Source organism: Gorilla gorilla, chromosome 2 (assembly GCF_029281585.2).
Source record: "Gorilla gorilla gorilla isolate KB3781 chromosome 2, NHGRI_mGorGor1-v2.1_pri, whole genome shotgun sequence".
In the NCBI taxonomy this organism is placed as follows: Eukaryota; Metazoa; Chordata; class Mammalia; order Primates; family Hominidae; genus Gorilla; species Gorilla gorilla.
In genome coordinates this window covers 138,674,881-138,697,338 of record NC_086017.1, presented here as the reverse complement: position 1 = coordinate 138,697,338, position 22,458 = coordinate 138,674,881, and the positions used below count along the sequence as shown (strand labels likewise).

The 22,458-nt window shown below is 38.2% G+C and overlaps 2 long non-coding RNA genes across 3 annotated transcripts in view; one reads left to right on the top strand and one right to left on the bottom strand.

Moving 5' to 3' along the window:
* Positions 1-22,458, top strand: part of LOC129532366 (uncharacterized) — a 56,939-nt gene that overhangs the window by 16,705 nt on the left and 17,776 nt on the right. The window contains exons 3-4 of one of the 2 annotated variants that reach the window (XR_008678070.2): positions 21,230-21,287; positions 21,725-22,208. This is a non-coding gene — a long non-coding RNA (uncharacterized lncRNA). Of the gene's footprint in view, positions 1-21,229; positions 21,288-21,724; positions 22,209-22,458 lie in introns of those variants that run through there. The other variant, XR_008678071.2, reaches the window with a different exon arrangement.
* LOC129532367 (uncharacterized) overlaps positions 1-22,458 on the bottom strand; it is a 34,425-nt gene that overhangs the window by 3,001 nt on the left and 8,966 nt on the right. The window contains exon 3 of the long non-coding RNA XR_008678073.2: positions 6,636-6,757. This is a non-coding gene — a long non-coding RNA (uncharacterized lncRNA). The remainder of the gene's footprint in view (positions 1-6,635; positions 6,758-22,458) is intronic.

Below are 22,458 nucleotides of genomic sequence, written 5' to 3'. Positions count from 1 at the left end.
ATAACACAGCTTAAAACAAACACATTGTACAGCTGTACAAAAATATTTTCTTTCTTAATTTTTATTTTCTTTTTAGAGACAAAGTCTTGCTCTTCTTTCCAGACTGGAGTGCAGTGGTGCAATCATGGCTCACTGCAGCCTCGATCTCCTGGGCTCAGCCTCCTGAGCAGCTGGAATTATGTGGCACCTGACTGTATTTTTGATTACTTATCTCTGTGTAAGGCCATTTTCCACGGAGTAGTGATTGTTGGAGGTTCGATGGTGGAGAGCCAGTGTCGCACCCGGGACTGCTGTCGTCGATGTGTGTGGAGCCCTCAGAGCCAACTCCTTCCACCTGGCAGAGCAGCCACCTGAGGTTCTGGTCTTTCTCATCCAGCCATATGGCCTGGGGTGCTTGTTGCAAATGTGTTTTCCCTTCCTTTGAGATTGGCCAACCCACTGTTTGTCAGACACAAACTAAGTACAAGGAAGATAATGCATTTCTTTCTACATTCAAAAGGGATTTGGTCTTACGGTTAAGGCTTTTGGTTCTGTCTTGGATACACGTACCTTGTCAACTCTTTCTGGTCCCCATAGCCATGGGCACTTTATGTTTTCGCCTACACTCCTGCTAAATTTTTCTGCTTTTTATACTTCACCTATTTTTTGGTTTGGCGTTTCAGCTAAATCATAGCTCTGAGCAAGGAGAAGTTTGATTTTCTTGCTATTTCTGAGAGATTTCATTGAGAAGGGAAGAACATCAGCTTAATGGGGCTGTTTTCAAAAGTCTCGTTAGCATTTTGAAATTTGATAACAATTTTGCTTCAAATGATTGTCATCCTGTCCATATATCTTATTTGGCATAGGTGACACATTCATACCTACATCTTTAGAAAATATAAATTTCAGCCAGGTGTGGTGGCTCATGCCTGTAATCCCAGCACTTTGGGAATCAGAGGCAGGCGGATCACCTGAGGTCAGGAGAGTTCGAGACCAGCCCGGCCAACATGGCGAAACCCCATCTTTACTTAAAATATAAAAAAATTAGCTGGGCATGGTGGTGCACGTCTGTAATCCCAGCTACTCGGGAGGCTGAGGCAGGAGAATCACTTGAACCCAGGAGGTGGTGGTTGCAGTGAGCCGAGATCACGCCATTGCACTCCAGCCTGGGCAACAAGAGTGAAATTCTGTCCCCGCCACCTGTTCCCCACCAAAAACAAGAAAACATAAATTCCAAGAAAAAAATTCCAGGTTGTTCCTTGAGGTTAAATGTAAATGGTACTGTTTCACCTTAGAAGACTGGGTGATTTCATCACTGCATAGCATGTTACTATTTTCATACTCCAGCAATCTGGCTTCTTAGTTCGAAAGCTCAGGAACCAACTTCAGCAGATATGCTCAGAAATAGAACTTGTTAAAAGGATACTGGGTACCTCAGAGATTTACAAAAAAATCTACATAATCATTTTCATTTTCAGGGCCAAACCTTTGGACATCACTCCCAGAATCCTGCTGTGGAACCTGGGACTGTGCCTTGGCCCCCAATCCGTGCATGTGGGTCTGGCAGAGCCTGGATCATGTGCCCTTGCTGGAGGGAGGTCACCAAGTGAGATCCCAGGGTTCTCAGCTGCTTCCAAAGCAGTGAGCGGGCTCTGCCTCCCAACCAAAACCCATGGGGTGGTGACTTGCCACTCATAAGAGGGTGATTTATTTGCTAAGGAGCAAAACAAACGAACAAATAGACAGCATGCACTTTCTTTTCAAACTTTCACACATTTAAATATACATGTGAGTGCGCTGCTAATGCAGTACAACTTCCTTATTACTGAACTGACTCTCCCTTTAAAAAGAAGGTCTCCCAAAGTTTCAAAAGGTGAGAGTCTATGTCCAAGGTCAGCATCTCAAAAACATGCCCATCCCTTCTATGGTGAAATTTCTTCAAACACAGAAAAAAGATTCAGATGCTGAGTATCCGAAAAGAATACTTTTCGGAAGTATTTATGGAAGAGTCATAAAACCAGGTCTCATTACCAGTCTGAAGGCAAGGCTTTGGGTGGGCCTTTCTAGCATATTTTTTTGGATACTTTCTGTAAAAGAGCTGTTATAAACTGTAAGCAAGTTGGTGAAGGAGTAAGTTGTTCACTGGCTCAGATGATTTTCATCCTTGCTTGTATTTCGTTTTGCATCTGACGCAATCGGCAACTTTGTCTTTGCTGTAAGAATTATTTTGTTCCATAAAAACCATCATTTGACTTTTCCTAGGAAGTTCTTGGTGCTGTAAGAATAAGATAGAATAGCTCATGTTACGGCAAAAAGACAGATGAACCTGTAACCCACTGGGGGTGTGACTGCAGTCATGATGGTGTTTAAGGTAGCTGAGTCACCTGTTCTTTCGTCTTAACATGTGCTTTGTTCTCCTGAATATTCACCCTAAGGCACGAAGTTCTCTGTGATGGCTGCTTCCCTCCCCCAGTGATAATTCCTGGAACCCAGATGTTAGGTCAAGTTCTTGAAACTTGGCCATCCCCTTGGCTTCTCCTTCTTTTCCCAGGTGGTATAAGTTCACGCTCTGATGGTGTTGACTTAGTCCTGGTTTGTTGATATCTGGGAGGCCAAGTGCCCGGAGGTCCCAGTGGTCATGGTAGATACGGCTGGCATCTGACCATCAGCCATCTTCTGTCTCCCCCATGCACTGCGCTTGGGCTGTCCCCACTTGCCTGCCACCACCTCATGCCATTCCTTCTGAGAGGACAAGAACAGCACTACTCCTGAACATACGCTGCTTTTGACAGGGGTAACTTACTGACTCTACTGCTCTGGGAAAATATTGAGGTCTTGCCAACAACCTGGGCTGGTAGTGTACTCTTTTATAAAATATAATATGGGTTGTATTATAGGCTTGTAAGTGGGATGTGCTGAAATTCTAGTAGTGAGACTTGAGTCAACAACAAGGAACTAAGCTTACCTAGAGGCTGGAGGGAAATTTTGGTGAACTCTCAAAGGTGATTTGGAGAAAGCTGCTGTGTTCTCTTACATGGCAGTCTTCTTCTTGTGTATTTCCTTGTGCAGACCTGGGGCTGTGCTCAGGTGATGGTGAAGTGGAGGTCATCTGGGCCTGTGAGCAATGCAGCCACCTCCAAGGCACGTCCCTGAGGAAAGGGACACTCAGTCCTTGTAGCATCCCATGCAGTGCGTTCTCCATCGGCATCTGACATCTACTTGGGGTTCTACCACCCTGGTGGGAAGCTGGGGTGACTTGTATTTGGAATACTTCTCTTTGTTTTGCTGGGTAGAATCCAACTGTGTGTTTTTTTTTCCAATTCTTTTTTTTTTATACTTTAAGTTCTAGGGTACATATGCACAACATGCAGGTTTGTTACATATGTATACATGTGCCATGTTGGTGTGCTGCACCTGTTAACTGGTCATTTACATTAGGTATATCTCCTAATGCTATCCCTCCCCCTTCCCCTCACCCCATGACAGGCTCCGGTGTGTGATGTTCCCCACGCTGTGTCCAAGTGTTCTCATTGTTCAATTCCCACCTATGAGTGAGAACAGGCAGTGTTTGGTTTTCCGTCGTTGGAATAGTTTGCTCAGAATGATGGTTTCTAGCTTCATCCATGTCCCTACAAAGGATGTGAACTCATCCTTTTTTATGGCTGCATAGTACTCCATGGTGTATATGTGCCACATTTTCTTAATCCAGCCTATCATTGATGGGCATTTGCGTTGGTTCCAAGTCTTTGCTATTGTGAACAGTGCCGCAAGAAACATACGTGTGCATGTGTCTTTATAGCAGCATGATTTATAATCCTTTGGGTATATGCCCAGTAATGGGATGGCTGGGTCAAATGGTATTTCTAGTTCTAGATCCTTGAGGAATCGCCACACTGTCTTCTACAATGGTTGAACTAGTTTACAGTCCCACCAACAGTGTAAAAGTGTTCCTATTTCTCCACATCCTCTCCAGCACCTGTTGTTTCCTGACTTTTTTTAACGATTGCCATTCTAACTGGTGTGAGATGGTATCTCATTGTGGTTTTGATTTGCATTTCTCTGACGGCCAGTGATGATGAGCATTTTTTCATGTGTCTGTTGGCTGCATAAATGTCTTCTTTTGAGAAGTGTCTGTTCATATCCTTCACCCACTTTTTGATGGGGTTGTTTGTTTTTTTCTTGTAAATTTGTTTGAGTTCTTTGTAGATTCTGGATATTAGCCCTTTGTCAGATAGGTAGATTGTAAAAATTTTCTCCCATTCTGTAGGTTGCCTGTTCACTCTGATGGTAGTTTCTTTTGCTGTGCAGAAGCTCTTTAGTTTAGTTAGATCCCATTTGTCAATTTTGGCTTTTGTTGCCATTGCTTTTGGTGTTTTAGTCATGAAGTCCTTGCCCATGCCTATGGCCTGAATGGTATTGCCTAGGTTTTCTTCTAGGGTTTTTATAGTTTTAGGTCTAACATTTAAGTCTTTAATCCATCTTGAATTAATTTTTGTTAAGGTGTAAGGAAGGGATCCAGTTTCAACTTTCTACATATGGCTAGCCAGTTTTTCCAGCACCATTTATTAAATAGGGAATCCTTTCCCCATTTCTTGTTTTTGTCAGGTTTGTCAAAGATCAGATGGTTGTAGATGTGTGATATTATTTCCGAGGGCTTTATTCTGTTCCATTGGTCTATATCTCTGTTTTGGTACCAGTACCATGCTGTTTTGGTTACTGTGGCCTTGTAGTAGAGTTTGAAGTCAGGTAGCATGATGCCTCCAGCTTTGTTCCTTTGGCTTAGGATTGTCTTGGCAATGCAGGTTCTTTTTTGGTTCCATATGAACTTTAAAGTAGTTTTTCCAATTATGTGAAGAAAGTCATTGGTAGCTTGATGGGGATGGCATTGAATCTATAAATTACCTTGGGCAGTATGGCCATTTTCACGATATTGATTCTTCCTATCCATGAGCACGGAATGTTCTTCCATTTGTTTGTGTCCTCTTTTATTTCCTTGAGCAGTGGTTTGTAGTTCTCCTTGAAGAGGTCCTTCACATCTCTTGTAAGTTGGATTCCCAGGTATTTTATTCTCTTTGAAGCTATTGTGAATGGGAGTTCACTCATGATTTGGCTCTCTGTTTGTCTGTTATTGATGTATAGGAATGCTTGTGATTTTTGCACATTGATTTTGTACCCTGAGACTTTGCTGAAGTTGCTTTTCAGCTTAAGGAGATTTTGGCCTGAGATGATGGGGTTTGTAAATATACCATCATGTCATCTGCAAACAGGGACAATTTGTCTTCCTCTTTTCCTAATTGAATACCCTTTATTTCTTTCTCTTGCCTGATTGCCCTGGCCAGAACTTCCAACACTATGTTGAATAGGAGTGGTGAGAGAGGGCATCCCTGTCTTGTGCCAGTTTTCAAAGGGAATGCTTCCAGTTTTTGCCCATTCAGTATGATATTGGCTGTGGGTTTGTCATAAATAGCTCTTATTATTTTGAGATACGTCCCATCAATACCTAGTTTATTGAGAGTTTTTAGCATGAAGGGCTGTTGAATTTTGTCAAAGGCCTTTTCTGCATCTATTGAGATAATCATGTGGTTTTTGTCTGTGGTTCTGTTTATATGATGGATTATGTTTATTGATTTGCGTATGTTGAGCCAGCCTTGCATCCCAGGGATGAAGCTAACTTGATTGTCGTGGATAAGCTTTTTGATGTGCTGTTGGGTTTGGTTTGCCAGTATTTTATTGAGGATTTTTGCATCGATGTTCATCAGGGATATTGGTCTAAAATTCTCTTTTTTGGTTGTGTCTCTGCCAGGCTTTGGTATCAGGATGATGCTGGCCTCATAAAATGAGTTAGGGAGGATTCCCTCTTTTTCTATTGATTGGAATAGTTTCGGAAGGAATGATACCAGCTCCTCTTTGTGCCTCTGGTAGAATTCGGCTGTGAATCCATCTGGTCCTGGAGTTTTTTTGGTTGGTAGGCTATCAAGTATTGCCTCAATTTCAGAACCTGTTATTGGTCTATTCAGGGATTCAACTTCTTCCTGGTTTAGTCTTGGGAGGGTGTATGTGTCCAGGAATTTATCCATTTCTTCTAGATTTTCTAGTTTATTTGCATAGAGGTGTTTATAGTAGTCTCTGATAGTAGTTTGTATTTCTGTGGGATCTGTGGTGATATCCCCTTTATCATTTTTTATTCCATCTATTTGATTCTTCTCTCTTTTCTTCTTTATTAGTCTTGCTAGCGGTATATCAATTTTGTTTATCTTTTCAAAAAACCAGCTCCTGGATTCATTGATTTTTTTGAAGGGTTTTTTGTGTCTCTATCTCCTTCAGTTCTGCTCTGATCTTAGTTATTTCTTGCCTTCTGCTAGCCTTTGAATGTGTTTGCTGTTGCTTCTCTAGTTATTTTAATTGTGATGTTAGGATGTCAATTTTAGATCTTTCCTGCTTTCTCTTGTGGGCATTTAGTGCTATAAATCCAACTGTGTTTTTTAAATATAAAATTTGGGCTTGGCGTGGTGGTTTATGCCTGTAATCCAAGCACTTTGGGAGGTAAAGGTGGGAGGATTGCTTGAGCCCAGGAGTTTGAGGCCAGCCTGGGCAACATAGTGAGACCCTGTTTTTACAAAAATAAAAAATTTAGCGGGGTGTGGGGTGGCACATACCTGTGGTCCTAGCTACTTGGGAGGTTGAGGTGGGAATATCACTTGAGCCCAGGAGGTTGAGGCTTCAGTGAACTATGATGGCACCGCTGCACTCCAGCCTGGGTGACAGAGTGAGACTTTGTCTCAAAAAAAAAGAAATATATATTTAAATATATATATTTATATATACATATATATGTGTGTGTGTGTATATATATAGTAAAAAACCCCCAAAACACCCAAGATGTACAGTGTGATTTTATTTTGGTTAAAAAAAGTGAACACATGCATAGAAAAAAAACTATTAGAAGGATATATACCAAAATGTTAACAATGGTTATCTCTGGGTGGCAGAATACCCATGATTTTATTTTGTTTCTCTCCTGTTTTCTAAATGCTTACAGTGAACTTGTACTGCTTTTGCAATAAGAAAAAAAAATAAAAACCATTTAGGAATTATCAATATTTGAAAATGTAGACCTGTACACCAATAAATTAAGGAAGGATTTATTCACTTTATGAGGGAGAATTTTAGACTTCAGGGGGTTCTCAGTTCTGTGAATACAATAGGAACTTGATAAATATTTGCTGAATCAATTAATAAATGAATTTGCTCTGGGGTTTTCTTTACGTGGCAGGCTCCCCAGTGTATTTCAGGTGAAATCAATTTACAAAAACATGATTTGCACATTTCCCCGGAACACTATACACTATCCATTGTGTAAAGGAGAAGATCAGATGAAAGGAAGCGTTCTGGTTTCTGTTCTGCCCCTGGTTATAGTCCTGGCCCTTTCCCCTGTGCCTGTCCCTCATGATCAGTTTCTTTTTTTTTTTTTTTTGAGATGAAGTCTCGCTCTTGTCCCCCAGGCTGGAGTGCAATGGCGTGATCTCGGCTCACTGCAACCTTCGCCTCCCAGGTTCAAGTGATTCTCCTGCATCAGCCTCCCAAGTAGCTGGGATTACAGGCACCTGCTACCACACCCGGCTAATTTTTGTATTTTTAGTACAAAATACAAAATACATCATGTTGGCCAGGCTGGTCTCGAACCCCTGACCTCAGGTAATCCACCCACCTCGGCCTACCAAAGTGCTGGGATTACAGGCATGAGCCATTGCGCCTGGCCATGATGAGTTTCTTTAACTAAAAAGGGGAATAATAGTCACCTGCTCTCAGGGTACTTTAATGTTTGTGAAAAACTTTTAGCAAGTGTAGGCTTGATGTAAGGCAGGCAAGCCCTAGAATTGGGGCTTAGCCTGAGAAGTTTCCTGGCTTTGCTTGGAGAGAATTCAAGAGTGAGCCAGTGGGAGAAGAAAACAGCTTTACTGAGGTGGCAGTATTAGAGCTCTGTGACTGCTCCTGAAGAGCAGGGCTGCCCCTAGGCAGTGTATGGAGAGCAGCAGCTCAGGGGCAATTCTGCAGTCATATTTATACCCATGTTTAATTACATGCAAATTAAGGGGTGGGTTATTCAGAATTTTCTAGAAAAAGGGTGGTAACTTCTGGGTCATTGCCATGGAAAGGGGTGGCAACTTCTGGGTACTGCCATGCAATTGTAGACTGATATGGCACTGGTAGGCGTGTCTTATGGAAAGGTGCTTTTGCCTCTCTCCTGTTTCAGCTAGTCCTCAATCTGGTCTGGAGTCTGAACCCCACCTCTGGAGTTGAGCCTCGCCTCCTACCTCAGGTTGCGCTGCCAAAGAGTAAGAGTGTAAGGGTTAGAATCTATGTGACTATGAATATATTGAAGCCAAAGAAACAGGGTGGTTAAAATGATGTTTCCATTGTAAATTGTGAGCTCACAAATTGCACCAAACAGAAATGTGCAGCTTAGTGAATTACTGCCGGGCAAATTCCCATGAAGCCACCAACCAGGTCACAAAATCAAACACTGCAGGAGGTTCCTATTGTGTTCGTCCTAATCCTTCCCACCTCCCTCCTCCCGCAACATGACCACTCTCCTGACTTGTATGGTAATCAGTTCCTCTCTTCTTTATTGTTTTATCACTATACTAAGCATGCATTCCTAAAACATAATTGTTTAGTTTTGCCTATTTAAAAAATACAGGTTGGAATTATATAGTTTGTCTTTTTTTTTACTTGCATCTTTTAATATTTTGTTTGTGAGATTCACCCATGTTGTTGTGTGTAGTTGCAATTTGCTTGTCTTCATTGCTGTTTGGTATTTCACTGGGTAAATATAACACAATTTATATTTCTGTTTTTCTGTTTGTGGATGTGTGGTTCGTTTCAAGTTTGGGGCTATTATGAACAATGTGGCTATGACCATCTTTCACTTGTCTCAAATGAGGTGTGCATGCTGACTGGGACTATTTTGTACCTGTGCACACATTTCTCTTGGGAAAAAATCTAGGAGTGGAATTGCTGAGTTATGAGGCGTGCATATCTTAACTTTAGAACATAACGCAAAACTGGTTTCCAAAATAGTTGTGCCAGTTTACATGTTTATCAGTAGTATGTGAGAACTCCTGTTCCTCTACATTGTTACCAACATCTTGTATTGTCAGACATTTTAATTTTAGCCCATTCTCATGAGTGTGTAAAGATATCTCATTGTGGCTTGAATTTGCATTCCCATAATTACTAGTGGGACTGAGCACCTTTTCATGTGTTCAATGACCATTTGTATATCCTCTTTTGTGAAGTGCTTGTTGAAGTCTTCTGCTTATTTTTCTGTTTTCTTTTTCTAATTGATATGTAGGAGTTTTAAAAATAGACTGTATGTAAACATTTTGTCTGTTATATATGGTACTAATATTTTCTTCCATTCTGTGGCTTACCTTTTAACTTTCTTAATGGGGTCTTTTGATATATAGACTTTCCTAATTTTAACTTTTCTTAAATGTAATTTACTTTTAAAGTCCAATATTATCTCATATTGCATTACTCCATTTTCTGTTGCTCGTAACAGCACCTGAAACTGGGTAATTTATAAAGTGTAGAAAATTATTTCTCACAGTTGTGGAAGCTGAGAAGTCCAAGGTCGAGGGGCCACATCTGGTGAGGGTTTTCTTGCTGGAGGGGACTCTGCAGAGTCCTGAGGTAGCGCAGGGCATCACATGGCAAGGGGGCTGAGCATGCTAGTTCAGGTCTCTCTTCCTCTTCCTATTTAGGTAGGTGCAAAAGTAGTTGCAGTTCAATGGCAAAAACCGCAATTACTTTTGCATCGACCTAATAGAAAGCCACCAGTCCCACTCCAAAGATAACTCATTAACCCATTAGCCCATTAATCTATTCATCCATTAGTCCATGAATAAATTAATCCATTCATGGGGCACTGCTCTCATGAACCAATCACTTCTTAAAGGCCTCATCTCTCAATTGTGAAGGAAACCAAAATGGTTTACCCCAAAATATACTTCTTTGACATATTTTGAGATGCCTGTTCAGTTCAGAGGGCCTGCAGACAGAAGTAGCCCTACAAAGCTGTCTTTTGTGGGGAGATGTGCATCTACAGAGGAAATAAAGTGAATTAAACAATACATATGTAAGTGCTATCACTTGAATATTTGTCCACTTGTCTGGATTTGCCACTCATTTGTTCTTTCTGAGGGCTGCTACCTGTGAGGTTTCTCCTGCATAACAAGACTGCCTTTTCCCCAGGTCTTTCCTCTTCTCTCTCTCCCACGACCTGTCTTTGCCACCATCCAAGCCCCTATTCTTTCTGTAAACCCAATACAGTACAAAAACTTCAACCATCTTGGCTTTCTTTGAGTGTTTATATTTTTTATGACTCCTGTGCACACATGTGCACATAATAAAATTTGTATGCCATTTTTTCTGTTACTCTTTCTATTGTAAGTTTGTTCTATAGACTCAAATTATCAAATCTTCTGGGAAAACTTAAACTTCCCTACAACTGCCACACTGGGGATTAAATTTCAACATGAGTTTTGGAGGGGACAAATATTCAAGCGATAGCACTTACATATGTATTTTCTACATACATAAAATGCATTCCATATATATTTTCATGCATTCTAATATGTCAGTGCTTTCCTTTATGGTTAGGTTTTTTGGTATCTTAGTTAAAAGTTGTTTCTTACCCTGAGATTATATATTCTCCTATGTTATCTTGCAGAAGTTTTGTTGTTTTACCTTTCACTTTTAGATGTACAATTCCACCTGCAATTGACTTTTTAATGTGGTGTGAGGCAGGTATCAAGTTTACTCTTTTCCTCATATGAATAACCAATAGTTTTAGCAATATTTGTTAAAAATAATTTCCTACATTGTGTTCTGAAGTGTAATCTTTTTTAAAAAAAATAAATCAAGTATCTGAATATATGTGGGTGTGTTTCTGGGCTCCCCTTTCTGCTCCAGTGATCTATTTGATTATTCTTGCCTCAACATTATGTTTTCTTAAGTATTGTAGTTTTATAATGGGTCTTGATGTCTGATAGAGCAAATTCTCCTACTTTGCTCTTCTTTTTCAAGATTGACTTGGCTATGTCTGGTCGTTTATTCTTTCATATAATATTTGGATCAGCTTGTTAATTTCTAAAAAAAAATCCTGCTAGAATTTTTGATTAGGATTCCATTGAAACTATACATTAATTAGAAATAATTTACATCTTTATAATATTGAGTCCTATAAGTCATGAACATTAATTTACTTAGATTTTCTTTAGTTTTATTCCTAAGTACTTAATATATATTGATACAAGCATAAGTGGCATCTTTTAAAACAATTTATTTTTGGTTTGTTACTGATATATAGAAGTTCAGTTGATTTTTGTATATTGACCTTGTATTAATTCTAAGAATATGACATAAATTATGTTAAGAATCTTTTGAATTTTAGCTGTACATTATCATATAACCTACAAATAATTCCAGTTTTAGGAGTAGTTTTCTACTCTTCTTATCTTTTATTTCTTTTTCTTGCCTTGCCTGACTAGCAACTCTTATAAAATGGCAAACAGTGGGGATGGCGAGCACCCTTGACTGATTCCTGATCTCAAAGGGGAAAAAGTTTAACATTTCATCACTAAGTATGCCACTTGTTGTGTATTTCTCATATATATCCTTTTTCAGACCAAGAAAGTTTGCTTCTATTCCTACTTCCTGAGGATATAAAAATATTGTGAATGTATATTAAATTTTATCAGTTTTTTCCCTTCATCTTTTAAGACATTTATATGCTTTTTAAAGAACTTAATTCTACTAATATGATGATTTCCAGATATTAAACCAACTTACACTTAACATACTTTTTGGAATAAATTTTATTTGGTGTGATATATCTCTGGATTTAGTTGGCTAATATTTTGCTCAGAATTTTTCCATTTATTTTCTTGAGTGATATTTCCTTTCTCATAATGTCTTTATTGGGTTTTGGTATCAAGTTTATTCCTGCCTCACAAAGCAATTTATAAAATGTTCCCCCCTTTTCTCTTCTCTGGTTTGAAATTTCTAGTAGAATTTGCTGGTGAAGACATTTGGATCTAGATTTTCCTTTGTGAAAATATTTTTAATAGTATTTTTAGTTTTTCTAGTAGTTTAATAGTTCTAATAGCTTTAATATTTTATATTCTTGTTTCAGATATGGTAAGTTATATTTTCATAATTTTTTATTTCATAGAAATTTTCAGATATGTTGGCATAAAAATGTATTCACAAAGTCTCATCATTTTATTACCTTCAGGATTTGTAACAATGTTCTTTTCTTTATTCTTGGCATTTGGTTATTTGTACCTTTTTTCATTTTACTTTACCAAACTCTTCAAGGATTTATTAGTTTTGATTTCTTTTTTTGTTACCCAGGCTGGAGTGCAATGGTGCGATCTTGGCTCACTGCAGTCTCTGCCTCCCAGGTTCAGGCAATTCTCCTGCCTCAGCCTCCTGAGTAGCTGGGATTACAGACACCTGCCACCATGCTTGGCTGATTTTTGTATTTTTAGTAGAGACGGGCTTTCACCATGTTGGCCATGCTGGTCTCAAACTCCTGACCTCGTGATCCACCTGCCTTGGCCTCCCAAAGTGTTGAGATTACAGGCGTGAGCCACTGCGCCTGGCTAAGGGTTTATTAAAAAGCTTTTGGTTATGTTGCTTCTTTCTATTGTATGCTTGTTTTCTACTTTGTTTTTATTTCTGCTCTTCTTTATTTTTCTATTTTCTTGTTTTGTAGTAAGTTTTGAAATCAAGAACCTTGACTCTTCCTACTTTGTTCTTTTTTTTCAAGATCATTTTGGCCATTCTGAGTCTCTTGCTACTCCATATGAATTTTAGAATCAGGTTGTCCATTCCTACAAAAAAGTCAGCTGGTATTCTGATAGGAATTGCACTGACTCTGTACATCAGATTGGTGAATAGTGCTATTTTAACAATGTTTAGTCTTTCAGTCCACGAACATGGGATTTTTCCCATTTATTTAGATCTTTAAAATTTCTTTGAGCAATATTTTACAGTTTTTAGAGTATAAATTTTGCTCTTCTTTTGTTAAATTTATTCCTAAGCATTTTATTCTTTTTGAATTGTAAATGAAATTGTTTTCAATGTAAATGAAATTGTTTTCTTAATTTTATTTTGGATTGTTCATTGAAATTGTGTAAACATATAATTGATATCGTGCAAAGGAAAAAATAAGAGAGGAAGGTAATCTTGATGACAGTGTTTGAGGCCTGGTTTCAACTAAAGTGTATATTATTCCTTGACCATTCAGTTATCACTACTACCACTATTGAAATTACTACTATTACTATTTTGATTTAGTCTTCTCTTACTTGCAATCAAATGTTTATTGATTTGTTACTTGTATATTTTGGTTCAGCAATTAAAATAAATGTACTATAGTCATAGAAGATGTTAACATTAGAGGTTAGAGGGCTCTGGATGTAGGATATAAAGAACTCTTTGTACTATCTTTGCAACTCTCTTTAAAATTTAAAACTATTCTAAAATTAAAGGTTTATTTAAAAATACAATTGATTTTTTTTTTTGACAGACCCTCACTCTGTCACCCAAGTTGGAGTGCAGTGGGGCAGTCTTGGCTTACTGCAACCTCTGCCTCTCGGGTTCAAGCAATTCTCCTGCTTCAGCCTCCCAAGTAGCTGGGACTGCAGGCCTGTGCCACCACACCTGGCTAATTTGTGTATTTTTAGTAGAGACTGGGTTTCACCATGTTGGCTAGGCAGGTCTTGAACTCCCTGACCTCAAGTGATCTGCCTGTCTCCACCTCCCGAAGTGCTGGGATTACAGACGTAAGCCACTGCGCCCAGCAAAAATACAATTGATTTTTGTATATTAATGTTGTATTCTGCAACCTCGCTCAACTCATTTATTAGTTCTAATAGTTTTTTAATGGATTCCTTAGGATTTTCTTTTTTCTTTTTTTTTTTTTTGAGACAGCGTCTCACTCTGTCACCCAGGCTGGAGTGCAGTGGCACAATCTTCACTCACTGCAACCTCTGCCTCCCAGGTTCAAGCGATTCTTGTGCCTCAGCCTCCCCAGTAGCTAGGAGTACAGGCGTGTGCCACAATGCTGGCTAATTTTGGTATTTTTAGTAAAGACACGGTTTTGTCATGTTGGCCATGATGGTCTCAAAATCCTGACCTCAAGTGATCTGCCTGCCTCGGCCTCCCAAAGTCCTGGGATTACAGGTGTGAGCCACCATGCCTGGCCCCTTAGGGTTTTCTATGTACAAGATCATGTCATCTTCAATAGATAGAGTTTTACTTCTTTCTTTGTGATCTGAATGCCTCCTGTTCTTTTTTCTTGCCTAATTACCCCAACCGGAACCTCCAGTACAATGTTGAATAGAAATGGTGAAAGCATACATCCTTGTTTTGTTTCTGGTCTTAGGAGGAAAGTATCCAGTTTTTTACCATTGAGTATAATTTTAGCTCATTTAGCTGTTATTCTATTGGTATGGTGATTTAATTGATTTTTAGATGTTGAAACCAAGCTTGCATTCTTAGGATAAATCGAACTTGGTCATGGTGTTTGATTTGTTTTATATGTTATTAAATTTGATTTGCTAGTATTTTGTTGAGGATTTTTGCATAAGAGGTATTGGTCTGTAATTTTCATTTCTTGTGCTATCTTCACCTGGTTTGGATAGTAAGATAATATTGGCCTCATAAAATGAATTGGAAAGTGTTTCCTCCTCTTTTACTATTTGGAAGAGTTTGTGAAGAATTTGTATTAATTCTTCTTTAAGTATTTGATAAAATTCAGTGATTAAGCCATTTGGACTTAAGCTTTTCTTTATGGGTAGTTTTTGATTACTAATTCGATCTCTTTACTTGTTATAAGTCTATTCAGATTGTCTATTTACTTTTGAGTCAGTTCCTGTAGTTTTGTTTTTGCCCTTCTATGGAAGGACATTTCTTCTAATTTATTGAGTTTTTTGGATACAATTGTTCATAATATTTCCTTATAATCTTTTTATTTCTGTAAGGGTAGTAGTAATGTCTTCTCTTTAATTTCTGATTCTAGTAATTTGAGTCTTCTTTCTTTTCTTATTGAACAATCTAACTAAAGGTTTGTCAATTTTGCTGATCTTTACAACAAACTGGCCTTGAATTAACTGCTTTTCTTTATTGTTTTTCTATTCTTTGTTTCATTAATTTCTGCTCTAGCCTTTATTATTCCCCTTCTTTGATTGCTTTAGGTTTAGTTTGCTCTTCTTTCTCCAGTGTCTTAAGGTGGAAGATTAGGTTATTGATTTGAGATCATTCCTTCTTCTTAATATAGGCACTGCAGCTATAAATTTCTGTCTAAGCACTGCTTTAGCTTTATCCTATAAGTTTTGGTATGGTGTGTTTTCATTTTCATTCTTGTCAATGTATTTTTAAATTTGCCCTTTTATTTCTTTTTTGACCTATTGGTTATATAAGGGTGTGTTTAATTTCCACATATTTCTGAGTTTCCCCAAATTTTCCACTGTTGATGTCAAATTTTACCCAATTGTGGTCAGAGAACATACTTTGTGCTAGTTCTATTCTTTTAAATTTGTTAAGGTTTGTTTTATGGCCTAATATACGGTCTATCCTGGGGAATGTTTCATGTGCTCCTGAGAAGAATGTATATTCTGTTGTTGTTGAGTGGAGTGTTCTATAGAGATGTCTGTTAGGTCTCATTGGTTTATAGTGCTGTTCAAGTCTAATATTTCATTATTAATCTTCTGTCTAGTCTTTCTATCCATTATTGAAAGTGAGGTTTTAAAGTCTTCAACTGTTATTGCTGAATTGTATATTTCTCCCTTAGTTTCTGTCAATTTCACTTCATGTATATTGATGCTTTGTTATAAAATGCATATGTGTTTATAATTGTTATATCTTCCTGATTGATTGACTCTTTTATCAGCATGAAATGTCTCTCTGTCTCTAGTAACAACTTTTTTTGTTGTCTTTTTTTTTTTTTTTTTTTGAGACAGAGTCTCGCTCTGTCGCCCAGGCTGGAGTGCAGTGGCACCATGTCGGCTCACTGCAAGCTCCGCCTCCCGGGTTCACGCCATTCTCCTGCCTCAGTCTCCCCAGTACCTGGGACTACAGGCGCCCGCCACCACGCCCGGGTATTTTTTTGTATTTTTAGTAGAGATGGGGTTTCACCGTGTTAGCCAGGATGGTCTCAATCTCCTGACCTCGTGATCCATCCACCTCGGCCTCCCAAAGTGCTGGGATTACAGGCGTGAGCCACTGCGCCCGGCCCTTTTTTTGTTTTAAACTCTATTTTGTCTGATATCAGTACAGCCGCTTCAGCTTTCTTGTACTGTTTGTGTATTTCTTTTTCAGTACTTTACTTTCAATGTATTTGTATCTTTGAATCTAATCTGGATCTAATCTTGCCCTCTTATATACAACATATAGTTGTATCATGTTTTTTTAACCAAGTCCAAAAATCTCTGCATTTTTGTTGGATTTTTTAATTCATTCACATTTAATGTTGCAATTGATATTGTTGGATTTACATCTGCCATTTTGCTTTATATTTCTATATGTCTCATGTCATTTTGTTTCTCTATTACTTCTTTCTTGCTTTTTTACACTAAGTGAATATTTTCTAGTTAGGATTTTAGTTTCTTTAGTGTATTTTCTAATTTATTTTTCTGAGTTTTTTTATTGATTGCTTTTGGGTTTACTGTACATCTTATCAGATTCAGCTTTAGATTTATACTAACTTATGGTGATATGTAGAAGCCTTACTAGTATATAGCTCTATTCACTTTTCCCTTTTCTTGTGGTATTATTGTTATGCATGTTACATCTATCAATGTTATAAACTTAATGATAAATTGTTGATTATTACTTTACCATCTGTCATCACATCCTTAGTTCAATACAGCTCTGCTTCTACCCACCTCTTTCGTGTCATTATTGACAAATACATTACACATAATATTACATTTCTCTATGTCATAGGCCCAAAATTACATTATATACACATTATTTTATACAATTGCTTCTGGTTTTATTTTTTTGAGTTAGGGTCTTGCTCTGTCACCCAGGCTGGAGTACAGTGGCATGATCATGGCTGACTGCAGCCTCAAACTTCTGGGCTCAAGTGATCCTCCTGCCTTAGCCTCTGAGTTGCTGAGGTTACGGGCATGAACTACCGCACCTGGCTGCAATTGCTTCTTAAATCACATATGAAAAGAAAGCAGAAAAAAATAGACTTATACTGATTTTTATAATTAAATAATTATCTTTTCTGGTGCTCCTTATTTTTATTTGTTTGTATTCATATTAACATCTGGAGTCACATGCTTTCAGTCTGAAGAGTTTCATTTAGTATTTCTTGGAAGATAGATCTGCTATCAATAAATTCTTTTACTTATTTATTTTATCTGGGTCAATCTTTATTTCCCCTTTATTAAAAAAATGTGGTTTGGGCTGGGCGTGGTTGCTCACCCCTGTAATCCCAGCCCTTTGGGAGGCTGAGGCAGGTGGATTGCTTGAGGCCAGGAGTTTGAGACCAGCCTGGCCAACATGGCAAAACCCTGTCTGTACTAAAAATACAAAAATCAGCTGGGCACATTGGTGCACACCTATAATCTCAGCTACTTGGGAGACTGAGAACTGAAAATTTGTTGAACCCAGGAGTCAGAGGTTGCAGTGAGCTGAGATCATGCCACTGCACTCCAGCCTGAGTGACAGAGCCAGACTGTTTCAAAATATACATTTAGTTTTTTTGGATACAGAATTCTTGGTGGACAGCTTTTTTTTGCCCTTGAGTACTTTGAATATGTTATTCTACTGCATCCTTGCCTCTATTGTCCTGCTGAGAAGTCAACTATTAATCTTATTGAGGTTTCTTTGTAAGTAATTTTTCTCTTGCTGGTTTCAATATTTTCTTATTGTCTTTGACTTTCTGCATTTTTTACTATGATGTATCTGTGAATCTCTTTGCATTTATCATACTTGTAATTCTTTGTGCTTTCTGGATGTATATTGCTTTTTAATAAATATGGGAAGTTTTCTGCCATTATTTATTCAAATATTTTTTCTTCTCTCTTCTTTCTCTTGTCCTTCACTCCCATTATGTTTGTGACTTTGAGGATCTGTTTATTTGTCTTCATTTTGTTATCTGTTCTTTTATTTGCATAATTTCTATAGACCTATCTTCAAGTTTATTAATTCTTTCTTCTGATAGTTCTAATCTACTGTTGTGCCCCTATAGTGAGTTTTTAATTTCAGTTACTCTATTTTTCAACTCTAGACTTTTCTTGGGGTTCTTTTAAAATAACTTCAATCTCTTTATTGATAGAAGATGCTTGATGAAACACTGCCATTATATCTTGCTTTTGTTTTTAAAATCATCCTCTCTTTCAGCTCTGTGAGCATATTTATAATTTGTACTTTGAAGTCTTTTTCAGTTAAATCCAATATCTTGTGGCTCTTAGAGGCAGTTCATGTTGCCTGCTCCTTTTTTTTTTTAAACCAGTGTATGGGTCATACTTCTTTACAAGCCTTTTGATATTTCACTAGAAACTGGACATTTTAGGTAATATATTTCATTATAATACACTGTAGAATACTGTAGATAATATATTGTAGAAACTCTGAGCACTGGTTTCCTCTCTTCCTCCATGGGGCTTATAGTTGTCATTATTTGCTTGTTTGTTTCTTAGCAACTGGTTGGAGGAAGGGAACTCCCATGGCTTGATTGCACTCATTTGGAGCTTAGCCTCAGCAACAGGTAGCTGGGGACAGGACAACAAACACTGAAGTGCTCTTCCTTCTGGGAAGAAAGACTTCCAACTGTAAGCTGGGGTGATACCTTGTCTTCTTGGTTGCAGCTATCTGGATTGGATTCTCTGCCTCATGGGGCTGGGATGGAGGGAGTCATGAAATACCACAGACTCTAAACTTTCTTACCCAAATTCTATGGGTTTTTCTTAAATAGATGTTTCTTAATTTTCTTTTTGTCCTTTGGGCCATTTCCAGAGGCCTTAATTAAGAGGGGCTGGCAGAGCTCCTCATGTCATCATGCTGGAAGTTGATCTCCTACAGCTTACATTCTTGAGTAATCAAAGTTTACTTGGCACATCACCAATTTCCTCGACAATGCAAGAACTTAGAGCATTTCAACTCATTTAGCTTCTTCCTGACTTGTTTGGTGTTTTTTGTGGGTTTTAATTCTTTACCTATTAAAACTCTCGCAAAGACATTATTATTACATTATACAGTTAATATTCATTTAGCTTTATATACGTATTTGCTATTTTAATATTTTTTCTGCATTTCTGTTTATCCATCTGAAATATACTCTATGTCCGAACACTATCATTTTTATTTTAGCTTGGGTGTATTTTTTATTATTTCTTTCCATTTTTGTTTGGCTGAAAATATTTTTATCTCACCTTCATTCTTGAATGATTTTTCTCTGAAGGTAGACTTCTAGGTAGGTAGTTATTTTCTTTCAGTAGTTTGAAGACATCATTCTATTGTCTTCTGGTTTTTATATTCTCTATTGAAAAATCAGTTGTCAGTCTACTTGTTGCTCCTTTGAAGGTAAAACAAGTTGTTTCCTCTAGCTGCTTTGAAGATTGTCTCTAGTTTTTGTCTTCAGCAATTACTTTCATGTGCCCAAGTGTAGATTTATTCTGACCATTATGTTTGGGGTTTGTAGTGCTTCTTGAATATGTAAGCAAACGGCTTCCATCACTTTTGGAATATTTATTTATTTATTTATTTTGTAGGGATACGGTCTCACTAGGTTATATCTGGTCCCAAACTCCTGGCCTCAAGCAATTCTCCTCCCTTAACCTCCTAAAATGTTGGGATTACAGGTGTGAGCTACTGTGCCTGGCCTGGAATATTTTCATCATTTATGTCTTCTGTTCTATTTTCTTTGTCCTTTTTTTCCTGGTGCTTCAAGCACACATATGTTAGATCTTCTCATTCTATTCTCTTTGTCTCTTATACTCTCTTCTATTTTCCATTCTTTTGTCCTTCTCTGCTTTACTCTGGTGTTTCCCCCATCCTTCCAGTTTAGTAAATCTCTTCAGTTATGTCTATCCAGAGGTTCCCAGGCTTTCTTGGCTCATAATATTCTTAATATCTCATTCCTCTTCCCTCCCCCACCATGGTGCTCCTAGGTAAAAAGGAATACCTAATAGTTTTCTTAAGTAGCTAGATCCTAACAGTATAAGTATTTGTGTCATAACAGAGTAGCCACCTTTTTGGCATTGCACAGCTTCTCAAATTATGGAATCATTGAATATCGCTACCCTCATTTCTTGCTTTTCATTGATTTTCATACAATAATCTCTTTGTATTACAGCGATCTCTGAAAACTTGGCTTTGCAAATATATGATGTTATCAGAAGGAAGGTAGCCATCTAATGTTGAAACTATGAACTACTTTGAGCTAATAGTTTGTGTTGTGTCCAACAGATAGCAATATGTTTCCTTTCAATATATAAACTACTTTGCAGCACTCCTGTGATGCACAGGAGCACCTGGGGCACCTTGGCACATGGTTTGAGAAGAGCAGGTCTACTCTTTTGTTAAACATACCCATTAAGTACTGAGTTTCAATTATTGTTTGCATTTTAGTTCTAAAATGTCTATATTACTCTTTTTTCAAATCTTCTCTATCTTATTTAGAGATTGTTTTCAGTTTCCTGCCAAAATTCTCAATGTTTTCTTGAGCATAATAACCATAGTTACTTTAAAGTCTATAACTGGTCACCCTGATATCTGTGTATCTGCAGATCTGTTTCTGTTGGCAGTTGTTTCTGTTGTCATTATCCTGTCTTTTTATGTGCCTGATTGTGATGATAAGGATGATGGTGATATTGATGATGATGGCAGAGATGATGATGTTGATGACATCCTGAACATTGCATTTGAAAAACTATGTGTAGAACAGTTTGAGGCCTAGATGACATTGTCTTCTCCTAGAGAAGATTGACACTGGATCTTGACTGGTGCTTTGTGTCACTAGTAATTTTACTCCACTCTCAGAGACTGGTATGCCTTAGAGCTGTGCTTCAGTCTCTGAGAGCTGCTCCAATTTTGGTTCACATTTATTGTGAGATGCTTTCCTCAGGATCCCCACCCTAGGCTTCAGGAACAGGGATGTTTTCTAAGTCTCCCTAACATTATTGTATCCTGGATCCCACGAAGCTGTCAAAATTCTTCTCAGTCTGTCTTTCAGGCACTTCTGATGAAACTGAAAATGCCACCAGGGAGAAGCAGCTGAAGTGAGTATCTTTTTTTCCTTTTATTTTTTTTCCGCAACCTAACCTGGTGGTTCTTCACTATCTCATTAGCTCTCTTATGCTCTTAAAGAAGATTTTAACAGAAACGTGTTATTCAGTTTTTCTGTCCTTAACAGAGGAGTTAGCTCATCTTGCCTACTACCATCAGAAGCAAAAGTTTGGGATGATGTCATTTCAACCTGCAGAAATGTATTCATTCCGTGGTTGTGGGGGGACAGGGTAAACCAAACTGTGCTTTTATTTAGGATTATACATTACTTTAGAAATAAGTTCTTTTATTCAGAAAGGGATGATCCTAGGTAATCCTAAATGGGAGGATCTTGCAGTGAAGGGCTGGGGTGAGAAAGGGGGGCAGTAAATATCTTTTAATATTAGGATATCTTTTTATATTAGGAGGATTTTTTTTTGTTTCACCCCAGCAATGTGAGAGATAGAATGGATGCCCTAAAGAAGAGGATGCAGCAGAAATTAGGAAGAGATGAAGAAGAGCAACATTCCTTAAGAAATGCCCTGTGATTGGGAATGGCCATTTCATGTTAGAAACAAAGGTGATAATATTCAATTCCAGGCAGTCTTCTGCTCAGTGCGATAACTACCTTTTTTTTGAGATGGAGTTTTGCTCTTGTTGCCCAGGCTGGAGTGCAATGGCGCAATCTCGGCTCACTGCAACTTTGCCTCCCAGGTTCAAGTGATTCTCCTGCCTCAGCCTCCTGAGTAGCTGGGATTACAGGCATGTGCCAACACACCTGGCTAATTTTGTGTTTTTAGTAGAGATGGGGTTTCTCCCTGTTGGTCAGGCTGGTCTCAAACTCCCGATCTCAGGTGATCTACTTGCCTTGGCCTCCCAAAGTGCTGAGATTGCAGGCATGAGCCACTGCGCCTGGCCTCCCTTTTTTAACTCACCCTCCAAAACCTTCAGTAAAATCTATTTTACCCAATGCCTTTGTTTTTGTGGTGTCTTGGGGGAGAAAGGTAGGTTCTCCCATGTGGTAAGAAGGAGCAGGAATTGGACAGAAGCACATGGCCTGAGGTAATGGACAAGATACTGGATGGGAGAACACCAGGAGAATGCCAATACCTTCCCTGCTTGTCCCTGGGATTTGGGGGCATCTACTGGACTCCCCAGTCATATAAGTTTCAAACAGTTCTAAAG